At 43.2% G+C, this 13975-nt stretch overlaps 1 pseudogene; it reads right to left on the bottom strand.

The window, feature by feature from the left end:
- Window positions 1–12057: 12057 nt before the first annotated feature.
- LOC124546348 lies at window positions 12058–12175 on the bottom strand (annotated as a pseudogene).
- Between the last annotated feature and the right edge of the window lie 1800 nt (window positions 12176–13975).

Raw genomic sequence — 13975 nt, 5'->3', positions numbered from 1 at the left:
CGAACATGCTCTCTATTTGTGGTCATATGTTTAGACTGTGGCAGAAAAGATGCTAGAGAACAAAGCATGAAGAAACAATCTCTGTAAATTTGTGTCTTCCACCTTGTACACTGTAAATCTAAATTAAAGTATTACGTAAATTAATGTCGTAAATTATTATTCAGTTCATGTTACTACTCAGTTGTGTGCACATAATTGTCTTGTTTTATGTTATAATGCAAAGTTGTATTAAAGTTGAAGAAATAAGTTTAAATTTGATTTAGTTATTAATTATTTTACATACGGTGTCTCTCCCGAGAAAAGTCGGCATCTGCACAGGGTTCCAGGGAGGAACGGCGCTCATGCAACAATTCCTTTGTTCCACATCATTACGAATTGTCGTATTCATGATCTATGGAACAAGCACTAATCTAATCTAATCTTCTTTTCTCCGTTTCTCTTACTGACTTTTTGCTCGTATGTGATCTAATGCAGACATTTTAAACTTCCACTCTATCAGTTCGCAACAATATTTAAAGTAATTCTACCGCGATATAAGAAAAGATACAAAATGTGCGGCATCTGCACCGGATTTACCTTATGACTGGTTACATACTCTCATCACTCTTATCTTATTCTCGCGATTTGCGATGGAGGCAGAATAACTGTTGTGCAGTTTATGTTGAATACCTGTTCACTAAATTCATCAACTATTTTAACGCGACAACGTTGTCGGTTTTCTCACAAAGGATCTGATAGCGTTGATATGGACTATACTGACCGCGTCTCTGAATTTGCCAGAAGTTAGCTACGACGCCTCCTCATTATTAGCTCCCGTCGAATGACACAGCAGTACTCTAGAACTAGTTGCAGTTTCCTTCATAGATGCAGAACACTTTTACAAAACCCTAAGAACAAGTCTAAGTTCTACATACGCCTTATCTAGTTCCGATTTTTCAGTATTCTTCCCACTTCATATTGCCCCGTCAAATTTAAACTACGTTTTTGCTATGAATCTCCTAATCGCGTTCCATAGGTTTCTTCATCTTATGGGAATTATATTGCATTTTTTTACGAAATCCACTAATTTTCAACAAATTCTCTTTCGTTTAGCACATGTGCAATCCGCCGTAAATGTCTTGACACACTGAGTGTTCCTCACAAATGGCTTCTAATCAAATTGTGTACATACGGGGAATCGTCTCAACTGTGCGACTGGATTCGTGATTTGCTGTCAGAAAGGTCACAGTTCATAGTAACTGACGGAAAGTCATGCAGTAAAACAGAAGTGATACCTGACGTCCTCCATAGAAGTGTTATAGGCCCTGCGCTGTTCCTAATCTATATAAACAATTTAGGAGAAAGTCTGAGCAGCCCTTTTCGCTTGTTTTCAGATGATACTGTCCATCACCGCCTAGCAAAGTCATCAGAAGATTTAGATAAGATATCTGTATGGTGCAAAAAGTGGCAACTGACCTTAAAACATAAAAGGTTGTCGTCTGTATGAGTACTAAAAGGAATTTGATAAATTTCAGTTACACGAAAAAACAGACAAATCTAAAGGCTGTCAGTTCGACTAAATATCTCGGAATTACAACTTAAACTGAAAAAGAACATAGATAATGTTGCGGGGAAAACAATCCAAAGACTGCATTTTATTGGCAGAACACTTAGAAGATGCAACAGGCCTACTAAAGAGAATGTCCAACATTAAGCGTGTCCTTCCTCTGATAGAGTGTCACTGTGCAGTATGTTATCCTTACCAGATAGGATAGACGGAAGACATCGAAAAAGTTCAAAGAAGGGCACCTCAATTTGTATTATCGTGAATAGGTGAGAGAGAATCGCAGACATGATACGCGAATTAGAGTGGCAATCAAGAAACTAAAGGCGTTTTTCGTTGCTGCTAGGTCTTTTCTCCAACGCTCTCCTGAAAATGCGAAAATATTTTATTGACCTAGGGTGAAATCATTGCAATAAAATAAAAAAAGATCGGAGTACATACAAAAAGATTTAAGTGTTCGTCTTTCCAGTGCGCTGTTCGAATGCAGGAGCGTAGAGAAAGAGTGTGAAAGTAGTTCGATGAACACCCTGCCAGGCACTTACGTGGGAATTGCATGTATATGTAGCCTACGATGCAATGACAGACGTTTCCTATCGGGGATCTAGTTCTCAGCGTCAGCTGCTTCTCACTTGGCCAATGATTGTAGCTCTGACATGTAGCCTGACTGAAACCACAGAGGCTGGTCAGAAACGGTGTGAAGAACTTGTACGGATGTTACAGGATAGGCTGCCCTAGAAGTAATTGTTAAGAAAAAATTCGCTAAGTGGCGCCATTTTCGAATAAATTAGCACAGAAATTAGTCAATCAGGCAGTGGAACGCGCGAATTCATCAGGCCGCCAGATATATGTCGCCAAACGCGTACTTCGTTTGGTTTCCTAAAACCGAACGAGAGAGTGATAGAAAAATTGAACATCAGACTGTAGTAAGGATCGAAACCGACTCAAAGGCTGAGCAGTCTTCCACGCTAACATTTACACCAGGAGAACAACTGACACTAAATGTATCTGGCGGACCGCTTGAATTTTCGCTCGCAACGGCCCGATTGGCTAACGTCAATGCTAATTAACTTGGGAACGGCCCAACGTATCGTATCTTTTTCTTAAAAATTATTTCTCAACGCAGACTACCCTGCAACACCATGACAAGTTTTTCAGACTGTTTCTGACAACCGTGTCTATTTGACCTACGTAGGACTACTTCAGACGTTGTAATCCGGGATTTGCTAATTGCGTAGAAACTATTGCAAATTATCCGTTTCGAGAAGAGTGAGGTGGACTGAAGGAAAGAGGGTTCGGGGCTGGATAATGTCTTCACCACTAGGCAAATAATGGTGCAAAGAAGAGAAAGTGATTTGCAAGCAAATCTCACTTTTATAGATTTTTCAGGAGACGTTTGTTAGGATAATCGAATGAAATTACGGCAAACGCTAAAAAATGAGGATTATCCGATATGCACCTAATTTTGATAATAAGGAGTCGCCATAGAAATACTGGTTTTACCGTAGATACAGGAATTAAAAGAAGTGAACGGATTCTCTTTTTAATTCATGTATTGACGACATGTTGAAGAAATCGAAATTGGTAGTAGATTGAGGAATTGAGCTGTGAGATAGTGTCTACTCAAATACTCTTCTATTTACAGACGATCCCAGCCACATCAAAATTTGAACTAGAAAATAACATATTAGAGCAATTATCAAATTTGAAATATCTTGGCCGTGGAGCAAGTTTATAAAATGAAAACGACATTGAGCAAAAAGTTAGCCAATTTCAAGCTATATGTGGGACCATTCAAAGAATGTTTATAAATAAAATTGGGAAAGAAACGAAAATGAAATTAGGAAGTAATGGCTTTAGCCACACTACTTTATGGCAATGAAACCTGGGTGTCGACTCAAAACTAACTGAGTAAAATACAGGCGGCAGAAATGAGATTCTAAAGGAGTATTAAAGGCTGTATGAGGATGGATATGATACGAAATAAAGATATTAGGAAAGATTAAGTATAGAATCAATACATAAGAAAATATTTGACAAGACACAAAACCAGACTTACAAAGGCAGCGTCGGAGTGCACGCCGGACTCAAGGCCGGAAATGCAGTACAGTACATTACAGCACTCGGCGTGCTGTGACGAGACCACCGTTAGACAACGTGCCCAAAATTGCTCCCACAGGCCTCTAAGCAAGCGCGGACATGACGCAGCAGCGTGCGGCGCAAACTTTCAAATGTCCACTCCTCCAACCGAATTAAGTCACAGTTAGCACGAATGAGTGTGTTAGGTAGCGCGGCACTGAGATATGATGGCCCGACATACCTAACAGGATCAGTCCCACATGGCCTTTACATACAAGGTGGTCGGAAATTCCCGTTACAGATTTCTAGGACTTGTAGAGGGGAGTGAGTACATCGTATTTTGAATATGTCCAGAAACGTCATCCAACGAGACTACAGAGCATCAAAATTATAGGCGCGGGCGTCTGTAAATGTACGTATACATGGGGTGATTCCGTGATGATGTTACAGACTTTCTAGCATGATGGAGAACGATAAATGTATTAATTTGAAGTAAGGGTCCCTGTACCGAAAATGAACAAATCGAAAGTTATAAATGAAAACCGTTCTGATACCTCTGACACTTGAATACATGTATCGGTTCTTGTGTTGCGAAGAGTGTAGGTCTGGTAACTTTCAGTGGCGGTAGTGTGGACAAAATCGAGAAAAAAATGTCCAATAAACATGGGCTCAAAATTGCATACCTGAGGAGCTATGACCATTCGTTCATCTTCGCTAATGTGAAACACATCTCCTCTACTGAGCAAGTGTTCATAGCTGTTAAGGTACGCACTGTATAGCCCACGTTTACTGGACATTTTTTCTCGTTTTTGTCCACACTACCACCACTGAAAGTTACCAACCCTACACTATTCGCAACACAAGAACCGATACATGTATTCAACTGTCTGAGGTATTAGAACGGTTTTCGTTTGTAACTTTCGACTCGTTAGTTTCCGGTAGAGGGATCCTTAATTCGATTTAATACAATTATCGTTCTCCATCATCCTAGAAAGTTTGTAACATTATCACGGAATCACCTCGTGTATACGTACATTTACAGACGCCCGTGCCTATAACTTTGACGCGCAGAAGTCTTGTTGGATGGCGTTTCCGGACATGGGTTCCTATTCAAAATACGATGTACTCACTCCCCTCTACAAGCCCTAGAAATCTGTAACGGGAATTTACGACCAGCCTGTATAGACAGATAAACTGCGATGTGCGTGTAGTAGTACAACAGCAAGGGAAGGGTATCCCCACCAACAGGAACCAGACCATAAACTGTAGGTAACAGCATTTCGTCGTTTATACGAGACAGATTCGTTTACAGGAATTGATTTTCACGAAAGATGGATGGACCTGGTACGTGCACAGGCCTTGGACGGAGAGGTGTTGAACACTGTAGAATACGATACCGGTATCACCAAGAGATAGGTGACCTGCCGTCATGGTCTAAGCCAGATGACCCATGACTGCATTTTATTGGCAGAACATTTGGAAGATGCAACAGATCTACTAAAGAGACTGCCTTCACTGCATAGATGTGGAACGGTGGACCGGCCGCTGTGGCCGAGCAGTTGTAGGCGGCTCAGTCTGGAACCGCGCCGCTGCTCCGGTCGCAGGCTCGAATCCTGCGTCGGGCATGGACGTGTGTGATGTTCTTAGGTTAGTTAGGTTTAAGTAGTTCTAAGTCTAGGGGACTGATGAACTCAGATGTTAAGTCCCACAGTACTTAGAACCATTTGAACCATTCTTTTAGAACGGTGATGGTCAACCTGGTCCCTACTATACACTACTGGGCATTCCAGCTTTCACAGAGGTCCACACGCGGTAGGGGCTTCAAAACATTTTTATTAGCCGTTCACAAAATTTTGAACTAATGTATTTTGTGAATAACTATTATTATATGCTTTAACTTGCTGTAACTATGCTTTATAAATTTTATGAAGATACTTCCCTACTTAATGAATCAGCATTACCGTGGAACCGACGGGCGGTTTGAAAATTTTACCTCTAACAGAGATACAAAAGTGGGCGGGAGGTAGATAAACTTGTCTACCATGACAATTGCTGCAGTACGTATCATTTACGACGCATGCATGACTTATTTGCTACGGAAGTGCCTCCGTAGCGACGGTTTTGTCACCGGGTCGTCGCAGAGACCAACACGGTGCTGGAATTTCTGTCATCCACACTAGTCGCAGATGAGGCTATCTTTACTGGTACAGTATCGTGAACTTTCAGAACACCCACTTGCGGGATACGCAGAAACCTCATCTTACGGTGGCAGCGAGCCGTCAGCACCAGTTCAGGCTCAGTGTGTGGATGGGGATTACTGGCGACCGCCTCGTGGGACCAGTCATCCTTCACAAGGCCTCACAGGTGAAGCATACATGCGCTCCATTATGGTGGCTCTGCCTCGCCTGCTGGAAGACATGCCTTTGGTGGTACAAAGGGTAACGTGGCAGCTGCACGATAGTGCTCCAGCTCACTGACTTTTTGAGTGTGGACGTAAATCCCTAGTACAGACAGAAAATTCCCACATGCCTGGTGAGTCCTCATGTGTGCTTTTAATAACTGAAATCTACTCTCTCAGAGATTTTTTATCTCAATCTTCAAGTGGGTTTATGACCTTCGGAAGGGATTTCCGGTCATATGCCCATATAATATTTACCCCTCTTTATTTCCTAAGGTCTCCTTTTCTCAGTTTGTTCTCATTTAGCAAAATTACCATGGATACGAATATTATATCATTTCTCATTGCCTGACGCAATTCCATTATATTACACTTTCGACCACTAAAGATTTTCTGTATGGTTCTGCAGCAATAGTAAATTCCACCCGAATGAAGTCGCAAGCACTTGGCCGTTTGCATCGTGATGTGGCTGGTTCCTTGTTTCTTTCCGTGCGCAATGCTGATATTGGATTTGCAGATTTTATGCAATGTGCATCAAACCAGTCTCAGGACTGAAGACCACAACAACAACAACATGCAATGTGCAGGATACTTTGAGTGAGTTCGGTTGTTAGTGCTGGAAGCAAGGCCGGTTTTAAATAAAGGAGCGAATTAATGGAAGCTTGTGGTAAATTCTGCAACTGCTGAATACAGAAGGGGTTCGCTCAGAGAGAGGGGGCGTAAGCTGCCTGCCAGTCTAGGTGTTGGGGCCTAAATAATGAATAGCGAATGGAAGAGAGGTGGCAGTTCATGTCTATGCTGCTGGTGACAGGTGCTGATGTGCATAAAATTGAGGGTACAAAGCAAGAAACTGTCCACTCTGGACAAATACTAATCAAGAGATATCTGCTCTATTCGAGTGCTGGAAATCAAAAGAGAGAAACAACGCAATTCTGCATTCCAGCACACGACAGCCACACGCGTAATTCACCCCTCACATTTGCTATTGCCTTTATCGATAGTACAGGTTTGCCAGCAAATTCAGCAGAGGGCTAAAGCCATCTCTTCTTAACTGGACAGAGCTGTCTCAGTTCTGACAGGCAGGCAACTTGCCTTATGTAGACTTGTCAGAAATTCACTGGGAAAATACTTGTAGAGACTTGGCTGGGGCCTCTGAGATAAACGATTTTAATGTGAAACACCAAGTATTCCTTGACTGGCAGGCTACCCTGCACATCTTTCCCCCATCCATTAGAAGTGGTGGATCACAGTCAGTGTTTACAGAAGGGCGCAAGAACTTTCTCGGAAAGTGGGTTGCCCAGGTAACGAGCAGGATTAGTGGGAGGTGGGGGGCTCTGTTACCAAATTTTAGTTTTGTAAATGGAGTGGACTTTAAATGCAGTTGTATTTCCGATATGTCAACAGGTTATTACAATTAACTGATAGCCGGCCGAAGTGGCCGTGCGGTTAAAGGCGCTGCAGTCTGGAACCGCAAGACCGCTACGGTCGCAGGTTCGAATCCTGCCTCGGGCATGGATGTTTGTGATGTCCTTAGGTTAGTTAGGTTTAACTAGTTCTAAGTTCTAGGGGACTACTGACCTCAGCAGATGAGTCCCATAGTGCTCAGAGCCATTTGAACCAATTAACTGATATATTTCACTATTAACTGAAAAATCATTAGTAAATTGCGCAGTATCCAACATTTAAACTTTTAAACAAAATTTGACACCGAGTCCAAAGACTTTAATCCAATAATTGAAATCGCGATCATTTTGATGGCTTTCATATTTTACACAAACCTTAAAATAATAATTAAAATAAAGGGTAATTGCTGCAAGTCCTCTTATAGCCTCTCCAATAATGACCCATACGATTACTGTGCAATCAGGTCTACGTCATATGTCTTTCATTGCTCTTGAACAGGAAACTATTGGGTATTTCCTTTCAAAATAAACACTGGTTGTAAGTGACGTAAGAGTTATTGATACAAGTGAAGGGTAATTCCACTGTTACTTCTTTAAGCGTATGCAACCTTTACACAATATTTCTGTCGTTGAAGATTCCCGTTAACAAACTCCAGTCCACTGAATTTTGGGGTTGTCTCTAAAAGAAAGTATGAAACTTTTGCCAAAGGACACTGACTCACAATAACTGATCATATCCTAGGCAGTGAAATCCAAACACAGAGGTGAAATCGAAATCTTCCAGGCTACATTCAGAATATCAATATCCTAGGCAAAGGGAAGAAATAAAGACTGATACGACTCACAAAGCTCAAGAGAGAAAAGATGGCACTTGAAGGCAATACCTCAAGAGGGCCGTGGAAGCTGGACATCGCAACAAGGGAGGAGCAATACATTGGTGATCGTGAATGCAAAACGAGGTAGAGAAACAGGTACTGCCGGAGGGGGAGGGGCGGAGAAGGGGGGGGAGGCTCAGCCTAAACTCCCCTTGTCTGGTAGAAGGAAAAAGAAGAAATAGCGTTGATGAAACAGCAAGAGGGTGAGAATCAGACAAGTGAGGGCAAAAAATATAAGTTGGATAGCCACTGACAATGATCATCCACCGATTTAGTTCATAAAGCAGATCAGCTAACTGCACCACGCTGTTAAATGATAGAAAGATTAGCGAATTAATGGAATTAGTCTAAGAGTAAACTCTCAGAGATTTAATGGCTTTAGCCTAAGAGTAAACTCACAAATTAACTGTCGAAATACTAGATGCTGCCGGACGGGGAGGCCGAACGGTTCTAGGCGCTACGGTCACAGGTTCGAATCCTACCTTGGGCAGGGATTTGTGTGATGCCCTTAGGTTAGTTAGGTTTAAGTAGTTCTAAGTTCTAGGGGACTGATGACCTTAGAAGTTGAGTCGCATAGTGCTCAGAGCCATTTTGAACTAGATGCTGACATCATCCCGAAATTATTATTTATTATTTCTTAGTTCCTCGGTATACATTCTCCAGAGCTGCATGATAAAGATTATCCATTATTCATTCACTCTGAATACAGCAATAGATAGCTCCCTGGATCGCTCTTCGAAGCAGTATATAGCACAGCGCTGGCTTTGCCATCAGCTGCACTCACTGCTCTTCTTCTCAGTAATTGGCGAGGGCAATTGAAGTTCAATCTACTGTCAGCAATACCGCGTTCCCTATATAAAGGTAAATAATTAACAATAGTCTTCGATTCGATTATAGGTAATTCCCACATTCCTTCACTTTACGGAATATCTGACTATGCCAAAATGTTTTGCGCCGTTGAAGTGCATGCTTTGCAACGCTATGAAGTTGTTGCTATAAGGTGTAAGCATTTTGTACAAATAATAAGCTAAATATCCGTTTCAGACTACTATTTCCTTGCCTCCAACTGTCCTGTATTATCTGTATGATTTTGGACGAACAGAAGTAAGTTTCGTCGTCGAACCATTTCAGCGAGTATCCTGTTGTTGTTGTGATCTTCAGTTCTGATACTGGTTTGATGCAGCTCTCCATGCTACTCTATCCTGTGCAAGCTTCTTCATCTCCCAGTACCTACTGCAGCCTACATCCTTCTAAATCTGCTTAGTGTACTCATCTCTTGGTCTCCCTCTACGATTTTTACCCTCCACGCTGCCCTCCAGTACTAAATTGGTGATCCCTTGATGCCTCAGAACATGTCCTACCAACCGATCCCTTCTTCTAGCCAAGTTGTGCCACAAACTCCTCTTCTCCCCAATTCTACTCAATACCTCCTCATTAGTTATGTGATCTACCCATATAATCTTCAGCATTCTTCTGTAGCACCACATTTCTAAAGCTTCTATTCTCTTCTTGTCTAAACTATTTATCGTCTCTTTTAAATTCTGAAGGTGGCAGGGATAAAATACAGGGAGCGAAAGGCTATTTACAATTTGTACAGAAACCAGATGGCAGTTATAAAAGTCGAGGGACATGAAGGGGAAGCAGTGGTTGGGAAGGGAGTGAGACAGGGTTGTAGCCTCTCCCCGATGCGATTCAATCTGTATATTGAGCAAGCAGTAAAGGAAACAAGAGAAAAGATCGGAGTAGGTATTAAAATCCATGGAGAAGAAATAAAAACGTTGAGGTTTGCCGATGACATTGTAATTCTGTCAGAAACAGCAAAGGACTTAGAAGAGCAGTTGAACGGAATGGACAGTGTCTTGAAAGGAGGGTATAAGATGGACATCAACAAAAGCAAAACAAGGATAATGGAATGTAGTCGAATTAAGTCGGGTGATGCTGAGGGAATTAGATTAGGAAATGTATTTGTATGGAGTGTAGCCATGTATGGCTACACATGTATCCTATAAGAATGTATTTCCCTAACTAGAATAGTTTTCTTAGAGTTTTTTCGGGAACTTTCTCTGCAAAACAAAAAAGATTTTCACAGAGCTAGTATTTCCTTATCTTCTTCTTAGTATTGCAGAAATTGTTGTCTAATGATGCATTTATACTGACGGAATAGACATTATGAGCACATTGCTTGTTTTCGGTTGAGGTGTAGACTATCTGATCAGAAGTGTCTCGGTACACCTGTGTAGTGTGGGACTGATGTCACGAGTGACGGACCCGCCAGTGCAAAAGGAGGCGGAACAACTGTGTTGTCAGTAGAGGAGAAATAACGGCAGACGGGTCAGGAGAAATGGTTCAAATGGCTCTGAGCACTATGGGACTTAACATCGCAGGTCATCAGTCCCCTAGACTTAGAACTACTTAAACCTAACTAACCTAAGGACATCACACACATCCACGCCCGAGGCAGGATTCGAACCTGCGACCGTAGCAGCAGCGCTGTTCTTGACTGAAGCGCCTAGAACCGCTCGGCCACAGAGGCCGGCTATGGGTCAGGAGAGCTGAATGACTTCGAACGTGTTCTTATCATTGCAAGTCACCTGAGAAACAGCTCCATCAGAGACATTTCAATACTTCTAAATCTGCCCTCAGGTCGTCTGTTGGTGATGTGATTGTGAGGTGGAAAGGTGAAGCAACAATCACACCTAAACCAAGACCAGGCGGCCTCATGTACTGATGGAGAGAAACCGTCGAGGATTGCGGGAGGTGATTAAGAAATTGCATGAAATCGACAGAAGTTCCAAAGTGCAGCTGTAACAATGGCTGTGCGTAGGGAATTAAAAAGAATGGGATACAATAGCAGATCTGCTCCTCGAACGCCACACATTTCTCTGGTCTGTGCTAAGCGATGTTTGATATGCTGAGAAGAGCGACGCTGATGGATAGTGGACGACTGGTAAAGAGTTATGTGGAGTGATCAATTATCCGGTGGAAGGGTTTGGATTTGGCGAATGCTTAGAGTACACATTATCTGTGCCAACAGTGAAGTACGATTGAACCGGTGTTATGGTATAGCTCGTTTTCCGTGGTTAGCGCGTGGTGCCTTATTACGCTGAAGGAAATGCTAAATGCGGAAGGATATGAACACTTTTACAGTATTGTATACAGCGTAAAGTAGCGGAGAAATATGGAATCGGTGTATGTACCAGCATGACAATGACCTGTCATAAAGAAGCATATGTGAAGGAATGGTTTGTGCACAGTAATATTTTGAAAATGGATTGGTCCGCCTAGAGACCCGACTTGAACCCAAATGGCTCGCCTGTCGGATGTGTCAGAATGTCGGTTTCGCTCCAGACCTGAGTATTCAGCATCAGTACCTCCCTGAGGAAATACCTCCTTGAGGAAGAATGGGCTGCCATTCAGCCTGCACAGTCAGGTAGCTGGGTGAAAGTGTCGACAGTAGAGTTAAGTCGCCTTAAGGACAAAGGGTAGACGCTCCATAGTATTGCCTACTAATATGTGTCCGGATATTTTGATAAGATACTAAAAACTAAACTAAACTCCTCCCGAACAGGCGATGAAGGCCCAACGGTACCGACCGGCCGCCGTGTCATCCTCACCCCATATGCGTCACTGGGTGCGGATATGGAGGGGCATGTGGTCAGCACACCGCTCTCCCGGCCGTATGTCAGTTTCCGAGACCGGAGCCGCTACTTCTCAATCAAGTAGCTCCTCAGTTTGCCTCACAAGGGCTGAGTGCACCCCGCTTGCCAACAGCGCCCGGCAGACCGGATGGTCACCCATCCAAGTGCTAGCCCAGCCCGACAGCGCTTAACTTCGGTGATCTGACGGGAACCGGTGTTACCGCTGCGGCAAGGTTGTTGGCTTTGATAAGATACTGTCAACTCGAATTAAGTTCTTTTTGGCAAGAAGTGACTTGTAGACCTTTACCTTACTGGTCTTTCACATCGTAAAAGCTTATATCATTGCCATCTACGCTGCCAGTGCGACCATTTTCTCTTCGTCATCGTCAATAAATTTTAGGCGATAATAGCAAGCCATCCTGTGCGACAGGGAGAGTATTTTGCGCGTTAACACTTTTTGCCAGCTGTCAGCCAACGAAACCCTCTGTTTAGAGCTGCAGCATTACCAGTCGACAATGAGACAACATTAGTCCTTGAAAAGTATCTCACTCATGTGATAAAGAGGAAAAAACTGAAGACTTATCCGCGGATAAGAGGTTCTGGCAAGTAGTGAGAGAAAGATCGCAGAAGGCTCAGCCATGAATGACTGCATCAGCGCAGAACTGCACGAGTGACGCAGGAGGAAATACGCTGGCCAAATGTTTGCTTTCTCAGACAAACTCCAGGAGTGCTGGTGCGAACAAAGTAGGCAAATTTACGCAGACTCTGCTATGGAAGGTCAGTTACCGACTGACGAATAACAGTGTACTGCCTGTCCCAGACACATCGCGCCACCCGTTTTTCTCGGAAACGGCATGACAGAGCACTTTAGACAGACATTTGGCAGCGAATTGAATTCTGAACATACGAGTCTCTGCAGTATATTGGGATGTGGGAGAAAACAACTGAACTTTAGAATTGAAATGTGAGGATGGAACGAAGTTTTATGGCGTTAAACTTATTATGTAAGAATTTTTTTTTGTGATTTAGTAGCTTTATTAAGGCATCAGTGGGATAATCCGCCCGTGTAGCCGCTCATGTTCGCACACAGTTTCCGGGGTCCGGTGAAGCGTGCATGTCCCGGATCGGAGGTGTACACATTCCGGTTTTAATCTGCCCACGGTCGCTTGTTAGCTAGGCAGTCAAGCAGAACGAGCAGGCTGCTTTGCTCTCATCCAGACCAAGCTGTGCTCAACCCACGCAGACTAAATGAGTCTTGCTTGGATGTCTGCCCGTCTTCGCCCTCCACTTCGCTACGCAGCGGTTTATTAAGCACACTTTCAATGTAGTGTTATGAGTAGGGTTCAGAAATCTATGAAAAGTCTTCTTTTACCCGAGTATCACAACAAGAGGTTCAACGAAATATACTCTGAAGAGCCAAAGAAACTGGTACACCTGCCTAAATATCCTATAGGGACCCTGCGAGCATGCAGAAGTGCCGCAACACGTTGTGGCATGGACTTAACTAATGTCTGAAATAGTTCTATAGGGAATCATTCGGGGCTGTCCATAAATCCGAAACAGTACGAGAGCTGAACAGCACGTTGCTAGACGTCCCAGATATGCTCAATAATGTTCATGTCTGGGGAGTTTAGTGGTCAGCGGAAGTGTTTAAACTCTGAAGAGTGTTCCTGGAGCCACTCTGTAGCAATTATGGATGTGTGGGGTGTCCCATTGTCCTGCTGGAATTGCCCAAGTCCCTTGGAAGGCACAATGGACATGAATGCATGGAGATGGTCAGACAGGATGCTTAAGTGCGTATCATCTGTCAGAGTCGTATCTAGACGTATCAGGGGTCCACATCACTCCAACTGCACACTACTCACATCATGGCAGAGCCTCCACCGGCCTAAACAGTCCCCTGCTAATTTGCGGGATCCATGGATTCATGAGCTCGTCTCCATACCCTTACACGTTCATCTGCTCGATACAACTTGAAACGAAACTCTTGCAACCAGGCAACATATTTCCAGTCGTCAACAGTCCTACATCGGTGTTGACGG

This window comes from Schistocerca americana, chromosome 8 (assembly GCF_021461395.2).
Source record: "Schistocerca americana isolate TAMUIC-IGC-003095 chromosome 8, iqSchAmer2.1, whole genome shotgun sequence".
NCBI classification, from domain to species: Eukaryota; Metazoa; Arthropoda; class Insecta; order Orthoptera; family Acrididae; genus Schistocerca; species Schistocerca americana.
Note: the sequence above shows the minus strand (reverse complement) of the source record. Positions and strands in the feature narration are given on the sequence as shown.